Source organism: Corapipo altera, unplaced genomic scaffold, assembly GCF_003945725.1.
Source record: "Corapipo altera isolate COAL_440 unplaced genomic scaffold, ASM394572v1 73, whole genome shotgun sequence".
Classification (NCBI taxonomy): domain Eukaryota; kingdom Metazoa; phylum Chordata; class Aves; order Passeriformes; family Pipridae; genus Corapipo; species Corapipo altera.
This window is the reverse complement of record NW_020884957.1, coordinates 1,367,000-1,387,467: the sequence shown is the minus strand read 5'-3', so window position 1 is coordinate 1,387,467 and position 20,468 is coordinate 1,367,000.

Sequence of the window (20,468 nt, the reverse complement as noted above, 5' to 3'; positions counted from 1 at the left end):
GGCAGCGCCGTGGGAGCCCCCGTTATTCCCCCACGGTCACAAAAAAGCCCCGGGCTTGGAGGGAGCAAAGGAGAGAAGGAGCGAGAACGGGCATGGCGGGTTCCCGGGGCTACTGCAAAGACAACTCCCCATACTTTCGTGCAAGCCTTTACAAGCCAGCCTTTTCCTCGTTTTTATCTTATGGGCTTTTCTTTTCCCTAGTTCTTCCCCATACCTCCGTTTTTTCCAATGGTTACATTCTCGCTCTGCAGCCCCCCAGGCGCAGCAGCTCGCCGTGCCACACCTGCCCTGATGCAGCATCCCACCCCTCTTCGGGCGCGGTGCGGGGCTGGCTGCGCCCTGCCGCAGCTGTAGGAGGGAGGGCAGGCGGGACCCCTTCTCCCACGTCCCTACCCGCTGTATCTCTCCGCTCAAGGGTGAGCGGAACATACATGGGTAAGGTATGCAGCATTTCCTGTTAAATTGGGTAATCCAGGAAAAAGAGAAAAGAGGGGGGAGGGACACGCCCTGACACGTCCTCATCTGTCGGAGAAGGGGGTAGCTGCTCCCCCCGGAGGAGAGGCGCATCCCGCTCCCGAGCTGACTCCGCTTAGACCGGGGAGCAGGGGTCCGCCTACTCGCTTTCCCGGGAACAACCCTGTAGAGGGAATAGTAACGCCAGCGCCAGCCTGGGGATGGTCTGCTGCAAGGTCAAGGCAGAAAATCCCTCTCCCCAGTTTTATTTCTGAGCCACGAGTATTTGTGAGGCAGGGCTGCACAGAAGTGAGAGGCAAATCTAGGGTCCAAAATCAAGACAGAGACTGGTAGAGCATAGCAGCGTGTCCTGGATTGGGCTGAAATCGAGTCCTGGACCGTGGGTAGGGCTCAGGGGAAGCTCCAGATTAGGCTGGGCAGGGACAGTCTTCAGTGCCCATGAGGCCATGACATTCAGACTGTCGAGATTGTCCTGTAAACTTGCCTAACCATTACACAATTAGCATGAAATTATGTTAGAGAGAAAGAAAAAGACTGGTGTTTAAGACTGTGTTTAAAGGTGGGCTTAGGCAGTTAATGCTTACCTGCATGGAATCAAGCACTGTCTGACTTGGTAGCTGAAATACAAGTTACACAGGGTTCCCAGTATATCACAGAAATGAAATTCCTGAATGCGTACTGAGTCATTGGCCTGGGAAAGCCTGTACAACCAAAAGTGGCACAGAAATAATTATTGCTGTTATCAGTTTGAGAGGGATTTTAGTCCCTTTATTGTTTTCAGCAGCTAGAGGGCTGAGATGGTAACCATAGTTTACCAGTTAATATTCTTTTAAATACACCTACATGCTAAATTATGTATCTCAGAACAGCTAAATTCAAAATTCACCAAATGCTCACTTTAGTTACTTTGCTGCTTCAAGGTATCATACATATTTGGATATCTTATTTGATAAATGTGATACATTTAGCCAAATGGGGATTCTAAGCAGCCTTTGAATATCTTTGTCATAACTAAGGGTGTGTAACATGTCCTCACCTTTTCCTTTTGAAATTAAAAATAGTATCAGGAAGAAGAAAAAGCATGGAACAGAGTCATCTGCAAAAAGATGAATAACCAGGTCTTTTGTGGAAACCTGGATAAGTCTAGGCCCTTCAGAAATTAACAGTTAGCTGCTTTTCTGAAATCCACACTCTTATTCTACTGTGACAAACACCCAAGCCACCTCTCTCAACTCAGTCAGCTCCTCATGTCACCTCTTGCCAGTTATTGTATCTTAATGCCTTTCCCACCAGATTTGACATTTCAGGCTAGACTTTGTTCAGCCCTGTGTCTCTTCAAGGTCTCACCTGCTGTCATATTTCCATCTTCTCCAGTAGGGAAAAAATCCAATCCTAAATACTCTTTTCTTATCTTTAATTTGTATTGTTCGTTCTTATGATTAATTATCAAGTATTTTTTCTGTGCTTATGTTAAGTCTCACAAGAGCCACAAGCCATGTCTCTTAGCCCAGCATTACCACAATAAAAGTCCAAAGTACTCACAAGGCCACCTCCCCTCATCTTCCACCAACACTCTACCAACATGCTTTCATCTCTGTCACCCAGCACCTCCATTTTTGTATCCGATAGCTCTTTGGTTTTTTTCTTCAGGAGAAGATAGTATCAGTAAGGAGCACCTGTGCTGGGGTAGTGGAGGCCTTTTCTCTTTACTTCATAGGAAGAGAGAAATGACTAGCAAACAAGAAAAAAAATCAAGTTAAAAATATCACCAGTGCCCTTCTTTCAGAATCAGTCCTGAAAACGACATGCCGCCTTCCTCGCACTCACCATCACAACCAAACAGAAGCAAAGGCAGAGCCGTAACAGCTCGGGGCTTTCCAAGCCTGTCAGCTCCAGCTGCAGCTGCCAGAACAGCCCGGCCCCCCCGGTCTCCAGCTGCTCCCCTATTCCAACCGCTCCCCTATTCCCGAGCTTTTACCACAAGAGGGAGCATTTTGTTCAGTTTATTGTCAAAACCTGGTTTCCCTTGTATGCAGGCGAAGAGAATAACCACAGATTCCCGTATGTAGAGATTTTCCCAGCTCATTTTCCCCATAAGCATTTTCGTAATAACGTGGGTTTTTTCCTTTCACCATGCAATGTAATTTTTTGAAATTCTGTAAAATTATTATTCATTTAAAGTAAATTTTATAATTAATAACTAAACTGTGTTTCCTTGTTGATTTACTCAGTTATAGTCATTCTTTCAGGGGAAAATACAAGATGCTAGTGTATCGCATAAGTAAAATCTTCTATTTGCAGTGGATATTGTTCTCCTCACCAATTTAAATACCAGCTACAAGAATTTCAAAAATTGACTGCAACAGCATAGGCAGACACAAGGTATTATTTCATAGATTTGCAGGCAAAGCACATAAAATGCAGAGCTTTGATCAAATCCTGAAATAGCAACTTTGCTAAATCACTACTGGAACACCTCATACAAATGTAAGCCGTCGTGTGAAGACAGATGCAAGACTCTGATAACAATTTTAACCTGAACAACTCCAAGTCATATAGCAGTAGGCATACCTCAGTCTAGTTTTATTAGACTGTTTCTGTTTCTACCATAAAAAATGGCACTTTGTGCCTATAGCCAGGTAGGGATATGTGGGTTGTGAACCCATCTTTACCCTAATGTTCCTGGCTTCAGCTCAATCTCTAACACAAAGCATATGTGCCTTCCAGGAGGTCCTGTGCTAGCTATCAATATTAAAAGGCTTTCCTACTCCACTGAAGTCTGTATGCAAGTTTTCCCAAAGATGGATATAGTTGCTGTTCTGACAATACAATTATCTGGGTTATTTCTGTCTGTTACTCCAACTACCCTAAGGAGTTAGAGTTACTTATGTACAAAAGAAGCAAATGTGCTCAACTACTATAAGCTTCCCTTATGATTTATGCATGCCAGGCTTCTCCATGACCATCTATAGGTTAGATCTCGAACTCTTTACTCCATTTTCACTTGCAAGTTTCACTGAAGCAACAGCCAAATAAGATATTCACTGTTTGGCTTCTATGGTCTTTCAGTTAACAACTGGAGTGACTATGTCAATATCTTGATAGTGATCAGAATTGGCTTCTCTTGTACTATTTTACTCTCTTCTCATTCAACTACAAGAATGTCAGTAATGCAGGATCAAGTGCACAACTGACCGGATAATCTAACTAATGTGACAGCTATTACAGTGTACCTCCTAGAAGGTAGGAGAAGTAAGGCACATGGAAAAGAGTGCCAAATACCCTCAGAGAAGAAAAACATAATTCTCTGCTCTAATACTTTGTGTTCTGATCACTGTAATGAAGGATGCTTATGTACTTTCCTTGTTGTACTAAAACATTGTTCTGTTTGAAACAGAAGTTGTTAGATTCCTACCTTGAGAGAGAACTTATGTTTGTCACCCCCAGGTCCAAGGACTTGAGGGCACTGTTAACCCTGACTGCCCTTGCCAAACCTCCCTCAGGACCTCACCCCACCCCTGCCCACAGCCCAGGACCCCCTTCCAGCTCAGCCCAAGCCATCAGTCCTGGTCCCAGCTACACCACTGTTTATCCTGATCCAATCCCTGTCTCTGACCCAGTCTTCTGCTGATTCTGACTGAACTTCATGGATGGACCCTGGATCTGGTTTATCTCCTTCTCTTGCCCCTCCTTCAGCTCTCGATTCCTCCTCCCTTGTAGGGCAGCCCTGTGCTTGCTGCTATGCAATATACAGTTTGTAACAGAAGCCTGCTGGCAGGCCAGTTAGCTGTGTAAAGATAGTGCAACGTGCAGTTCCTTGCAGTAACTCCAGCTTAAGCCATTTGGTTTACCTGGCATATTGCTCCTTGGTGAAGGCCCTTGTGACAATGATACCACAGCTCTGCTTTTGGATTCAAGCTGAGTCATGTGAGGCCACTTGAGGAGCACCTGCATGTGTACTTTTGCAAGCAGTCTTATAGTTAAAACTCACTTAATAGTGCCAGTGTTATCTCAGAGTCAAAGCAGAGGAAGGCCAAGAGGGATACCCATCTCAAATTTGTCTAACAGCAGCAAATATTCCTGAGACCTATCTGTCTCCATTTATTCCTTCAACTTGGAACCACTAGATTTAAAGCTGTCCTTTTACTGCACTGTTTGTGTCAAGAGCAAGATGCAAATTACTTTTGAAGAGTCAAATTGAACAACTACATTTGAGGTGGCTAAAGCTAAAAATATTTGTAAATGTTGAAACTGAAGTGGCTCTCACAGAAAAAGAGAATCAGATAATACTCATGCCTCAAAACCATTATTCCTCAGCTAACCATCAGACACATCCACAGAATTGTTGAGACTGCTCCTGTGTACGAAAACACTCCTCTGCTTCCAATAAAGAGCCAATTGTAGAGATTTATCTGAAATTAAAATGTTAGCAGTAGATCACCACAGGAAGGACCCATTGCTTCAGACTGCCAAAAGCAAGTCTATGAGCAGCTACATGGTAAGTTATGCGACCACATCTAGAGGACCCGTCTTTTCATATCAGAGATGGGTACATTCTCAGAACATGGACCATGCGTTCAGCCACAGGATTCTCCATGTTGGAGCAAGACATGCTGTCTGCTTCCTGAATGCTTCTTTGAAATGCTACACTACATCGATATTTTTATTTTCGTGTTTTTATATGCTAAGTTTAGTTATTGGAGAGGATGGGTGAAAATACTTGAGCTTTAAATAAGCTTTGCAATGTGCGCTACCAGCTGTTTGTAGCTGAATGACAGAGAGTCTGTAGCCACTTTTTGCCTTTATTGGGTGAATTTTGTGGATGCTACAAATGAAAGAACATATGGGAAATTCTTACATATGATAGGATCAAGGTTGTTACAGTGCATAAATCAAACACACACAAAATGGTTCAAGCTTTATTGAAAAACTTCAGAAAGAAAAAGATAAAGGCAACTGGGATCTGTGGAGATGCAGGAGCTGATCACTGATTGTACTCCAGTATGGAAGTATCAGACATTCTCTGCTTTATCAGCCACAGTTCATTGACCAGTGTAACTGAATGACTTCATGTAATGGAGGTAGATGCTGCTTTTGCTTGCCCAGCAGTTCATATTTGTTTAGGGACTGGTAACAGCCTTGGTGACAGGCACAGGCTACTGGTGTCACCACACTGCCAGTCTGTCCTTCAGTGCAGATGAGTTAATTTCAGCAACAACCATTCAGAGCATGCAAGGAGCACCTCCAGTTTCTATTTAATAAGTTAAAAAGCTGACAACTTTCCAGTGGGACAAGGATAGCATCATCTTTTCTCATCAAAATCATTAAAAGAGGTCCCACTGCTGGTAAGTCTGACACAAAGCTCACAGGACAAGCCACCCATTTGACTGGAAAGTTTTAACTTTCTACAAGAAGTACTTTCCAAGTGTTTCTGGAACATCGTAATTTCCAAAATGGTCGAAGTCTCAATCACCTTCCAGAAGACCTGTGACTGGCAGTCCATGGTGTGACCTTACAGTCTAGACTTCCTCAACATAAGACTTCTGTGAAGAGGCATATGGTTTTACTTCTGGTCAGTCAAGTTCATAGATTCCACCTTGTATTGATCCCATCTGCTCTGTGTTCTCAAGCAAACCTGTGTGTTTTAATTCATCAGTCAAGAAAAAAAGGCTAATAGCACACCTGGAGGTAAGTTTCAGTTTAGTAAATGTGTCCTGAATTCCATGAGTTCCATAAGCCTGAGGCAGAGCTATTAATAAGCAAAGATTACCAGTCAAATCTTTAAAGGGTTTTTGCTCCATATTGGGTAGCCACTGCATTAGCAGAAGGGCTTTCAATTAGCTATTTTTTTGAACTAAGAAAATGAACTGGGAAATGGGATAGTACAAAACAGTGGCCATTTAGCCACTTTCCCTCTACACTCTCTCCCCTGCCTTCCCTTACAAACCAGCACTTTGGCTTCTTGGCAAAGGTAGGAATTTATAGCATCTTTCACCAATGCAAGGATTCTGCAAGAATTCATAAGGTCAGTAAAATTAGGACAAAATTGATTGAAAATCAAGTCACAATCATCTTGCTTTTCAGTCTTCCGTCTGTGCAGTCTGTCCTGTTGTAATGTCAGGTCTTTGTGACAGGGCAGAAACTTGTCCTGGTTATACACACCTGTGTGCTGTAAGTCCTAACCAAGTCAAATAGAGCAGTAAGATCATGATATTGGCTAGACTTCTCTACAGTTTAAGGATCATAAAAAGCATAAGCGTGAGTGATACTCCTATAATGGGAATAAAAGAGTCAAGGAGGCAACAAGGCTGGATTTAGTGCAGGCTGTATCCCTCTGTTGTGGGGATAGCTAATGGCAGTGAAGTTGGCTCAGTCACCTCCTGCTGCTTGTCCCAACATAGCTAGCATGACTGAAATTATGCATCAGGGAGGATATACTGGCACCAGAACTGCACCTAGAGCATATGATTTCCTCTCTGTAAAAAGAGAAGAAGGATGTTGAAGGGGCTATCACATCAATTCAGGAAGAAGTGAACCTGCATGCAATTTTTGGCATGGAAGCCATCAGTACTAAGAAAAAATCCTTATTGTCATATATAGAAAAAAAAGATGATGTCCTAGTTAGAACAGCTGGGACCAGTTCATCACTGTATGGGTGTAACCCAAAACTGTGTATTCTATAGCCATCCCAGAAACTGTTGTCAATAGAGCGTTTACACCCTCTGCCCAGAGCAGCCTGACTCCTCAGGTTATAAACTAGGTGTTAAGAGGCCTGCGAGATAGGAGGGTGCCCCTTGTCCTCACACCCTTTGTGGAACTCCCCGCCCTGAGGGAGGTACTGGGCATTCCTGCCTGAACTGGAGGATATATAATGTTGGAGTCTTGGGACTTTTATAACCACTTGTGGGATCCAGAGGAAGACTGCAGACCACCGCTCTCAACCAGACTGCAACCACCACTCTCAACTGGACTGCAACCACCACTTTTCAATCAGACTGCAATCACCACTCTCAACCGGACTGCAATCACCACTCTTGACCAGACTGCAACAGCACTCTCACCAACAGGTTTTTTTCCCCTCTCCTTTTACTTTGGACTCAGGGGCCCCAACGAACACCACTCTGTTCATGCCCCAGGGTGCTGGGTTATACATTTGGGTTTTGTGGGTTAAAACCAATTGTCTGTATAATCGTATTTATTGTATTATTTTATTAAATTGTTATTCTGACTTAAAATCTCTCCTTTGAGTTGAGTTCATTTCCCCTGCTGCTTTACCTTTAAACCAGTACAGATGATGAAAGCATATTGGGCCAGTCATATTCTGAGTGAATATTGCTTTTTTCACGACCAATGTAACAGACTTACTTTTGGGGATTTCATGGTGAATTTGCAGTGGTGGGTAATGAATGCATAGCCATGTGCATGGTTTGAAGCTCTGATCTTGTCCAGTCTACAACCTACACCTGGTTTTCTTGTTCTGCCACTTTTATTCAATCTGCTTCTTTTGCTTGTAGAAGTTAGTAACATAACTTAAACCAAATCCTGTCTTCTTCTCCCTTTACATGTTTTTTTTTCAGAAGGCCTTCTGAGAAAAAGTTACTGTATATTCTGGCCTGAATAATTAAGCCTCTGAGCACAGATGAAATTCAATATTACAGGACAAAAGCATAAGCTTTGCCATACTGCTTTCTCAAACACTTTCTTTTAAGTATAGAAGCAAATACTTGCTAGCTTTTTCTATAGCACAATTTTGAAAATATTTGCAAAAATTACCATAGTATAGGCCTTTCTCATGGAGGAATTAACCTGTAGCCAGCAATTTATTTTACAGACATGAAGCAATTTAGTCACAAGAGCCACTACATGCCCCAACCAGATAAAGAAACAGGAAGCTTGAAGGAAGGTTGTCTTCTCCTCCTGTTCCCTATAACCATCAACGTTTGAAAAGCTACTTTCAGCACAAAATGCAAAACACTTGAAGCTGGTATAGGTCATTCCCCATACCATGCAATGAATGAAAGATGCTGAAGATTTGCCTCCACTTCTTTAAGCCTTCTGCTGAAGCTAGAACAAGGTTTTCTTTTGTTAGTCAGTAAGCAGCAGAAATGTTTAGTTCACCACAAGGTAGTTGAGCTGTAAGGAATCATGGGAAGAATATACTGCAAGCTCCTGCACCATTATGATACAAAGGCTGAACGAGACCATTTTTACCAGGGTATAATAGAGTTAATATTCTAAACAAAAAATATACGTCAGCAGTTTGCTTCAAATTGCTTTCCATTTGATCACTTAATTATCAGTTTCTGGATTTATGTGCAATACAATTTTATTGGCTACTGAGACCTTTCAAAATAAAGTGCCTGAATATAATGTTTTCTCCTCTCTCTCCAACCAAACAACTCTAAAAAATATCTCCTTTGAGATAGAGGAGGGAAAAATGTCATAAACTGAAATTACTTCCTTACCAAAAAGTTTTCCCTGACAATCTGAATTGTATATCCCTCACTGATATACAGAACATGAGCAAAATAGGCTCCTTGAAATACAAGATTTCAACATAGACTGGAGACACATCATAGCAGATTACAAGAGCTGTTTTGAGGGAATTTGGGGAGTTTTATAGTTCTGTTTTCTGCTTAGAGCAGGGCAAACATTAATGCTATAATTGGCCTGTCATGGCTTCATCTGGATAAGTCTTGAAAACCTCCAAAGGTGGAGACAGTACAGCACCTCTCATAACTTCTTCCAGTGCTCCAATACCATCTTGTTGAATAATATTTTCCTAATGTCTTATTTGAACCTTCAAAGTTACAATATGTGTCCCTTACTCTTGCCTGCTTTATGCTTGCTACTTTAAAGAGAAGTCTGGCTTTGTCATCTTCATAACTTCAGTTTGTGTAGTAATAGACTGGTCAATCTTCCTGTTGTCTCTTCTTTGCAAAACTAAATAAACCCAGCTACCTCAGTTTTACCTACCTTGATAACCTTCTGCAGGACCATCTCCAGTTTTTAACCTCCCTCTTGAAGCGTACCCCAGAGCCTGGCACAGTGCAACTATGGCCTCCTCAGCAGCAGATTAAACCAAGGAATAACCCTACCTTGATCTGCCAGCCATGTTCCCCCTAAGGTAATCCTTGGCCATTTGCTTGAATCATGATGGGAACACAGAGTTGGCACATGTTCAGCCTGGCATCCACTGTCTCATCAAGTAATACCTGGAATCCCAGGTCCTTTCCAGTGACGTTACTCCTCTGCCTGCCAGTTCCCCACTAGTGCTGATGCATTGGGTTATTCTGCCCCGGGTGTACTTTTCCTTACTGAGTCCCATTTTCTCAGGTCACTGTGAACCTGTAAAGAACTGTGAAGTCCTGCCATTTGAGGTTTTGGTAACTGCCCCCAATGTAGCATCATTCACAAATTTGGGGGGGGTGTGTGCCACCTCATCATTAAGACTGTGAATGAAACAATCAATAATATGGACTGTAGTGATACCCTCTGAGGAACAACACTAGTTACCAGTCATATCTCAAGCTATTGATTTCTTACCTTCAAGCCCCAATTTCTACCCTACTCAAGCCCAGATTTCCTCATCTGCTGGATGAGATTTGGGATATGGTAGAAGGGGATGTCAAATGCTTTACTAAAGTCAGACATATTATACCCACCATTCTCCCCTTACTTACATAGCCAGTCATTTTTTCAGAGAAAGTAATCTGGTTGGCAAAGGATGATTTACTCTTTGGAAATCTGTGTTGACTAGTCCTATTTACCTTCTTGTCCCTTGGGGGTTTGGAAATGTCCAGAGGACATGCTCCTCAGCTGCTTCTCCTGATTGTCATCAGAGGCACCACAATCACATCACCCATCTCTGTCAGCACCCACTTTCTACCACAGACTGAATACTTCCTCTAATCTGTTGTGCCTCCTTACTCACCACCTCCTTCCAAATATGTGCTAGTATACAGAGGGCTCTGGGAACAGATTTTGTCTGTGGAGGCAGAAGCAAAAAAGGACTTTAGTACTTCAGTAATTTCCATGTTTGTTACTAGACCGTCTCCTCATTCATCCTCTGACCTACCTTCTCTCTGAGTTTCCTTTTCCAGCTAATGTTCCTATAACCTCTCTTATTAACCTTTCTCTCTCTGGCCAGGTTTTGCTCCCCACCCACCTTCTGTTTTGACCATCCTAATTTTGTCTCTACAACATTTGTCTTAAAGCATTGCTCAGCAATATTGTTATACTCTTACTTCGTTGCCTATCTGTGTTCCCATTTCTTGTACACTCCTTCCTTATGTGTTTTAGTTCATTGAGAAACTCCTGACTTAGCCAAACAGACCTTTTGCCAGAATTCCCAGTCTTCCTGAACAACAGGATGGTTTGTTCTTAAGCTCGAGAAGTTTTCTTTAAAAATTAGCCAGGTTTCCTGGGCACCTTTCCCCTTCATGGCTGCTTCCCAGGGCACTCTGCCTAGAATTCCCTAAAAATAAGCTAAAATCTGGTCTCTTGAAATGCAAAAAATCCTAACCCTGCTGCTTTCCTTCCCAGATTTCCTTCATATCCTGAGCTCAATCATCATGTGGCTACTGCTACTCAAGCTGCCAACCATGTCTGCATTTTCCATTAGCTCTTCACAATTTGCGAGCAATAGGTCTGGTAGAGCATTAGTTGTGGTTGAGCCTCTAACATTTCTGTGTCATGAAATTATCACCAACACAGTCTAGAGTTTTCCTGGAATGTTGCCATACTGTTGATGCCTACAGGGTTGAAAAACCCATAAGGATGAGAGTATAAAATTAAGAGACCTTTACTAGCCATTTTAGAAAACTTCATCTGCTATGTCCTCTTGGTTAGGGAGTTCTTACAGACTCAGTGTACTCTCCTCCTCTGTTCTTGACCCAGGGACATGCTCAATTTCATTGCCTTTCTTTGTTTCTACTTCTTGTACACTCTTTCCTCATGTGTTTTAGTTCATTGAGAAACTCAGTGACCGTGTCCTCCAGCTTTATACTGGAGCACTGGACAGGTCTGACTTTAAATAAACCTCCCTTCTCTTCTTCTCTGCTCATCCTTCCTACAAGCCTATGCCTGATCATGGGCATCAGCTACTGTTCAGGAGAGATTTGTGTTATACAAGGAGGTAATACAGAATTCGCATTCAAATTGTCCAACCTTGCTGCCCGTTTGTGGTTAGCTTGCTGTTAACTTTCACAAGTTATGCAAAACCTGACATGTTAAATGTTTTTTCATATTTTGGAGTGAAAAAAATCTAGGACTTGTCCCTCTCACACTTCTGCAATCAGGGGTAGATGAAGTTGTGATTTGAAAGGGGACAACACAGCTGTTCCCTGTGACATGGATCACAAGCACGGACAAGGTGTAAAATGAATCACCAGACAAGCCCCAGCATTTGGATTCAGTTTTCTACCCACACCTGCATTTGGACCCTGGAAAACACAGGATTGCTTAAAATAACAATGACTTTGCCTATACACTATAGTCATGCTGCACATATGAACATTCATGCCGAGGAAGAGAAGAAAGAGAACTTACTCTCAACTTCAAAGTAGTCAGTATATTCCTTTAACTCAGGAAACTCTCATAAAAATGTAAATATATCCTATTTCCTATTGTATTCAGTAGTGCCTATATACATACAGTAATACAGTTCACAGCAATCTTTTATAGAGTTCCAACCAAGCTAAATGCTTTTGAAATGCTAATGAACACAATGAAACAATTCTTCATAACCCAAAACACTGCCATGCACTCAATAAAAGGAAAGCATCCTTAGGAAAGCCTGACTGTCCCCCTTCACATGGGAAACACTGTACAGGTTTGCTTTTGTAGAATTTGTTAGTGGAAATCCAGAGCCACCTTCAAGTTAGTACTCATGCAGATTTTGTTATATGCCTGATTATTTATGAAGCAGCTAATTCAAAATGTGTTTCAGCTACAAATAAGGAAAATTATACTTGCAATCCATGTAATAAGTTGTAAGTGAGACTGTATGTGGCTTGCATATCCCTCTTGAATTTGTGATGCCAAACAAATTTCAACACACATAGAAATGCAGCATCCTTACAGAAAAGATACAAATCTATGTGTGCTTAAGCAGATATCCCCTGAAATGTCAGGAATCACTAACATCAATGAAAAGGCATTTTAAATTACTTTGGATTTACTGTCTCAATCTTACAGCAAATGACAATTGTTGAGAATTCATATTTTCTGTATTTGCTATTTGCTGACAAGACAGAGAGCTTTCTGGTCTCCAGGTTACAGGACAGTGTTGACAGTGCCATTGTTGATGTTCTATATGAAGCAAGGTTTGTACAGAAAATAAATTTTTTTCAAGCAGAAATGTAAAATATAAACTACTTTCTCACCTCACTTCCACAACTTTGAACAAATTGGCCAGTTTTATCGAACAATGACAGCAGAGATCTCACATGAAAAGCCTTCGTGTGTTCATTTCTAGAGGGACTCCAGTTTTGCTCCACTTTAGGCAAAGGTTATAATATGATCTTGCACCTCAAGGACATCTGAAAATGCTTATATGAGCATCCTGAATGCCTTGGGTTTAGGAAAAATTTGGACACATCTATAGATAAAGAGTCGAGTTAGGAGGCAAAAAGTTATTAAGGGCACGTTAAGAATGTTTCTCTTATGGCATATTTACATAGCAAGTCAGCATCTCACGTAAATGAAACCAGATGTTCTGCACAGATGTTGGATGGTCTGATTTTACTGCACACGTGCTTTGCAGTTGCTGGGTGCACATGCAGCACAATTTGTGTGTGGTAGACATTGAACATCAGCTACAGGGATCTGGAAAACAAACTTCCACTTGTTACAATAACTTCAAAAGCTCACAGAGTTCCTTGTTTACTTGCACAATGCTGTTTCTCTTGATACTTTAAATCTAGCAAGGCCGGCGGGAGGATCACTTCCTTCAAACACTGTGAAGCTCTTAGTGCGTAACTCTCATTGCTTCCCAATTGGCTCCTGCCTTTTAGATGGGATCACAGAGCACCACAAACTTGCATGCTACAAATATCAACCACTGCTGTCAAAGGGGTTCAAGACAATGTAGTTCTAAGTCCAGGATGGTGGGTGGTCTTCCTAAACTCTTGGCTTTCTGCACTGTGTGAACACTCTCCAGTAGTGTCTCAAGCAAAACAAATGATTTGTCATGTATTTGGTCCCCACTTTGAAAAATCAGGCATAGCTTTCAGATTGCCTCCCTGGAAATAAGCAGAGCAGCACTGTTTGCTGCACTAGTGTGTCCTAGTCCAAAGGAAACTGGGAAGCCACCCAGTTGATTTATTCTTGGTGACAAGTACCTTTGGAAAGAATAGATCAGCACCATTCTATGCAGAAGGCACTACTAGAAATGGCATTATCAGAAAGCTTCATGGTTCTGCACATTTACCAATCCAAAAATCAAGCAGAATCACATTAGGGCCAGTTTTGATCAGAGGCAAAAGACTCATTTCAACTATTTACACTTTGAATGAACTTTTGAAGGAGTAAAATGTGTAATTTATCCTTAGGTTCTACAAAAATAGCCATGACAAATTTAAAATTTCCCTCTGAATCTTACAACTTTTGTTTTCTATTTTAAGTTAATGCAGGTAGGGCCAAAAGCAGCTCCCAACTGATTCAAACATCCCAGCCAGCCTACCAGGCTGTGGTTCTGTGCTGCTAGAGCATGATATGATTAGTTAGCTAATCCTAACTCCCTGTTTTGGGAGTACTACAAAAGATGCACAGTCCTAGGCACTTGCTATGCCCAAGCTTACCCAGCCTTGTCCTGGAGTGGGAATCCTGGAAATTCAGTGTCCTGTCCATTCAATCTTCCACACACAGGAAGTAAGCAAATGATCCCATCTACTGTTTTTTGGTCAAATGAAGGCTGTACGTCACAGCTTGTAAGACCACGTGTATTGGCCACAGAAGATTTGCTACCTTTTCTCCCCAAAATCACAGGATCATGGAATGTCTCAAGTCAGAAGGACCCATGGAATCCAACTATCTGCTCCTTGCAGGACTACATAATGCTAAACCATATGACTAACATTGTCCATCTGCTCCTTAAACTCTGGTAGGCTTGGTACTGTGGTCCCTTCCCTGGCGCACCTGTTTCAGTGACTGATCACCTTCTCACTGAAGAACCTTTTGCTGCTGTCCAGTCTGCATTTCCCCTGATGCAGCTTCATTCCCTTTCCTTGCATCCTATCACGGGTCACCAGAGAGAGAGGTTCAGCACCTCTCACTCCACTGCCCCTTGAGGAACTTGTAGACTGCGGTGAGGGTGCCCTCAGCCTTCTCTTTTCCAAGCTGAATAAACCAGGTCACCTCAGCTGCTCCTCATAAATCTTACCCTCAAGGTCTTTCACCACCAAGGTCTTGCCCTCCTATGAACACATTCTAAAAGTCTGATGTGCTGAATGGATTAGTTCACCAATCCTTCACCCATACTGTAACTGGAATTTGCTGAGGCAGCGCAGCTTTCACTGGAAGAGAGACTGTGAGATATCTCATTTTGTCAGTCCAAATCACTACTTATTAGCTAACCTGAAGGGAGTCAGAACAACAGATTAACTCAGATTCTGACTGTCAGAGAAAGAAAAGAGCCATTTTTTAACAATTCAGATTATTCAGTCTTTCCTAAAATGATTGCTAGCACTGCTATTGGAAGTGCGTTTTATGTTACAGGAACATGGCAGTTATAGTCAGTCCCTCAACATCTTTATAATTTCAATCCAATTTACAGCCACCAGAACTAAATGAGATCTGAACAACGTCATAATAGTACATTCATTAATAGAACAGGAGTCTATTTGGAAAGTGTAAAACATCTGAGATTCATCCGTAGTATTTAAAAATTGGAACATAGTGTGTTGTTTTTGTTGACATTTGTTGCACTTCTAGTGAACAAAAAGGCTGGAAGGATACTAACAGGAAATTCTGTTCACAAGACAAGCAGCTGTTAGCCCCCAAAGCTTCAAAAGTTCATAAAGGCTGAAAAAAAATTTCTCTCTGTGTCTGATTTAATGAATAGTCAGCATTCCACATCAGCCAAAGGAAATGCTTTGGGGACAGTTTTTACAGAGGCAATCAAATCTTGTGTTTGTGTGAAGAAGGACAGAGCTTGCCATTTGTTTGTGAAATAACAGTTTCAAAGGTTATGCTTTCACCACAAAAATCTTGAACTGTTGTCATTCCAAAATACTTGAGAACCAGCCCATTTTGTAACTTACTGTTTAATTTCTGGAAAGAGACTTGTTCCAGAACATGTCATTGTTTTCATATTGGAAACCTTCATGACTTCAATGCACATTTCTTGAAAAGTGTTCTGGTCTGGCTTATAGTCATCCACAAAGCAGCTAACAGAACTGCTTCAGTCTTTTTGTCTTCTGTTTGTGGCCCACAGATGCTAAAGCTTTCAAGTAAATCCACACAGGAAAGAATAACAAAGGCAAGTCAGTTGTAGACTGCATGATCCATTAGTAAGGTCATAAAATGGTTATGTCTTCAGCAAATTTCTCAGTGCTGTGCAGTGAGATACATCTTCAACTGACATAGGTGACATAAGCTCATTTATTACTGCTATGCTAATTTACATCAACCAAAACTTTGGACCTGGTGAGTCACTGTTAACTCTGGGAAAATTCCATGTTTCTTTGGAAACATTTGTTCTTGGAAAAGTGGCATTGGATTTTTTTATATAAAATATGCCCAAGGGCTGTCCATGATAGCAAACATGGTAGATTTAAATTCAGGCATTATGATTTCATTATGATTCAGGCATAATGAAAATAAAAATGAAATTGAACAAGTTAATGCAGGTTCTGTATGATTTATTTCTAGAAGGGTGGTGAAATTTTAGAGCCCTGAATTCCTTCCAATGGAAAAACCCAAGCTGTAAGGAGCTTGGCATTTATGAAATCTTAATCCAAAAGGTAGTTATTCATGCGGATTGCAGGGAGATTGACATAATAACTTCAAACCTTTCACAAACCCAGTGACAGAGGACATGTTAGGCCTTCAATCAAGCTGCTCTTCAGTTCTTCTTGATATATAAGAAGAGAAGTTATAACATTTGTGTTCTGTTAAAGTTTAGTAACTTGACAGTGGAGGCTGGCAGCCTAAATAAGACAGAAAAATTACAAAATGCAGCACTAATTGCTTGCACAAACTATCACTAATAAACTGAGAATTTTCTCAGGCTTTATGAAATGATGAAGCAGAGGACCACACAGCTGCTCTGACAGTGCATTCAAGCTGCTTCTGGACCACAGCCATTCCAAATCGACAGGCACTTGAGTATTCAACTACCTTGGACCAGAACAGATCCAGTAGGTCTAACCATTGTCTTTGATTTCCCTATCACTAATGCAACCTCAGGAGGTGCAGGTGTAACTGATGCTGGAAATGACACTGTGAAAAGGGAATAAACATTTTTTCAGGACCATCCTGGTTTCAACATAACAAATTATAGTTTTATCTCTGTATTTAGCATGTTGTTTTATTAATAATGCCTAAAGTCCAAAGAAGTAGAAATGAGTTGTGACATTTATATACATTGATTTCTGTCTTCACATTTGAAAATATATTTTCTCTGGAAAAAGTTGAACAGTTTTATTTTCTTCTTTGTTGCTTTGTTTTTAATGTAAAAAGTTCTTTTCAAAATGGAAATAGATGTTTCAGTTTTGTTTGAGCTTGAAAGCAGTATTTTATTGGAAGAGAGCATGCTCTTTGAATTTTGTTATGTTTATGTGCACATGTGTTTCATTAATGTGTATTAATATAGAAAAGTTTTTATAAAATTTCCCTAATTAAAATTCACTGCAGTGTTTCAGAAATATATTTAAATGTCTAGTCTACAGGAAACTTGAATTTCCCATAGATCACATTTTAAATTAGTCATCTGTATTTTTGAATAAGCACACTTCAAGACTGAACCACTGTAATAGATCATACCTCACTGAACTTGAACAGAAATGGCATCTTTTATTTCACCCCTTTTTTTTCCTGACCTGGGTGTTTGTACTGCTTTCCTCAGAGGCAGTACTTGGGTAAGCTGAAGTTCCTGCCTTCCCGTTGCTAAAAGCAGCCCTCTGCTAGCTGAACACTAGTACGTGGTACATTTTTACAGCAGTCTCACTGGATTAAGTCAGTAGATTCTTGTTCTTTTATTCCTAATGGTATTTTCATTTGTGTCTCTCTTAAAAGTTTCTGCGCAAGTGGTAAGACTCCTGCTTTGTTCAATGGGAAAATCTGGTCTAACCTTTGTCTGGGACCCAAACACAAAACTAAGCATATCACACTTAGCCGAGGTGCTGTTTGAGGATACTTGCCAGTGCTTTTCCAGAAAGTGCTCAAATTCAGTTTTCCAAGCTGTCCTTCAAATTCATACAGACAGCTGACAAGAAGCTTTTTTAAGCAGTGGCAAGTCTGAGATTTGCTAAGACAGAAGGGGAAGGCAGCTGTTTTTAGTTATCAGAGATAATTTGAATATGACCAGGTATTTCCTGCTGGGTACAGAGAGATTGAGCACCACAGGAAGAGGGAGCAGCAACTTTTACTGAGACACATTAATGTTTGCTTTGCTGTCACTAGGCACATTTACCTGTGTTCATGACATCTTCTTTCTTCACACAGAGAATCCAGAATATTTGTGAAGCAGCATGTTTCAGCCTACACTGAAATACTCAGAGACATTGAGACTCCCATTTCCTTCTCAAAAATCAGTCTGGTATTTTGTAGGGTAAATTTTCACTTCAGCATGGCATCATCCATGCCACTGCTCCATAGACTGTTACTGAGCTAACCCATACCATGACACATCCTCAACTCTTGTTTCTCAACAGATCTTGGTAAATACAGTTATCTAAAGGATACCATTTGCTCCAGCTCATAAATCAAATAAACTTTCTGTATCCACTTGTTAAGTCAACTGTGTCAAAAGATTTAATTTTCCCCTTCCTTTCCCCTAAGTGATTGCTTACATACAAGCAAAACGCTGTCTGATGTTTTGATGTTTGCTGACTCCTTCCTCTTGCAACTTTGAAAACTTCTTCCTATGATACTTACGTGATGTTTGTTCATCTGGAATTAGAATAGGAAAGCAGTTGTAGCTGTGAGGCTCTTTGTGATGTAGATAGAAATCCAGCTGCTCTCCTGCGTCCCTAACCCTTTTCCCATAGCTCATAATTCAAATTCCTTTTGGCTTCAATTTTCCACACTCAACTTCAACACAAAAGTGATTATGTTGGACGTCTGAGTAAAATCTGTTGAGCCATTTTTGAATGATTCAAGTGTGAATAAATACTACCAAATGCTCTGACCAAATATAAATAAACAGAGGGAAAACTTAGAGCCTTTCTTTTTCTTTGGTTTTGTTTGGGTTTGTTTGGAGGGGTTTTTTTTGGGGGGAGGGTTGTTGGTTGGGTATTTTTTTTATTTTTTGGGGGGGTTTTTTTGTTTGTTTTATTTTGTTTTTGCTGTAGAGGTCACTGAAGGAAGTTTCTCAAGCCTTTTCAGAAGCAGAAGTTTAGAATGGGAAATTCTGTTACCCTGTGTACAGCAGCAGCTCCCCAAAACAGCCTCATATCTTCTACTTTTCCCCAGTTCTACAGCCTTACTTCAAAACTTTACCTCTAAGTACATATAGGCACACAAGTAAAGAGCATCATTCCACATGTGCTGTCTGTGCTGAGAGCAGCATAATTTAGGTTTACTCTCTGTTTGATGGAAGTTTACCACTGAGCTAAAAAGGGAAACCCAAAGCAACACACTGCTTTCTGTTCCAACTGAACTTTGTTCATCCAAACAAAGTGTCTGAAGGGAAGACAGGGCAAGGACACTACGTGACAAGGCCTTCCTCTGAAGGGCTGTCTAGAGCTGTACATCTGGAGATCCAGAGGAGATGTTTGATAACTAAAGACAGGCAAAAGTCATATGAGTCTTAAAATAAAGGCCAAAATGTCAACCCAAAGAACTACAGGTTAATCTATCCCACTTTGATGATCTCTGGGGAGACAACTGAGCATGGATTTACCAAGAGTAAATTAGTCCTGGCCCACTCAATTTCTTCCTATGATCAGGATTTCAGTTTCTGGACAAAGACAATGCACTGCATGTCATTTATCTTAACTTGACCAAGGCTTTTGTCACAGTGTTGCATAATATACTTGAATTCAAGTTAGAATGTTATGCTTTGGATAAATAAGCAACCATTCATCTAAAAATTCACTCATGAGGCTCATAAGAGTAGAGGTTAATAGGTCATACTTTATCTGTAAGCTAGTAACAAGTGGAGTACTCTGGGTCTTTTCCTGCAACCTGTCCTGCTTAGCATTTTTATCAATGTCCTTACTGCACTTTCACTGAGTTTGTAAATAAACCAAATTGGGGTGCAATTGCTGATGCACTTAAGGTATAGAATTTAGGTCTGTCATCTAAAGGGACCTAGACAGGTTGGAGGAATGGGACAGGAGAAACAAGTTGAAATTCATCAAGGACTAATACCAAGTGCTGCCCCTGGACAGGAAGGACAACCTGGTGCAAGGACACAGGTTGATGCTGCCTGACTGGGAGCAGCGCTGCAGAAAGGGACCTGGGGGCTTGACAAGCTGGGCACGAGCCAGCAGTGTGCCCTGGCTGCATAAATGGCCAGTTGCATCCTGAGCTGTGTCAACATCAGCACAGCCAGGACATCAAAGGGAAGGTTTGTCCTTCTCTTCTCAGCATCTTAGACCACATCTCAAATACTGCATGTTGTTTTGGCTTCCCAACACAAGAACAACATTAACGAACTGGAGTAAGTTCAGTGGAGAACCCCAAGCTGCCCAGAGTCAGGAGCACCTGCCTTGTGGGGGAAACTAAAGGGTCCAAGGCTTGTGCTGCCCAGAGAAGAGGTGGCTTCAGGGGGACCTAGCATTAGCTTGCCTGTGTCTGCAAGGAGGGCATCAAGCAAATGGATCCAG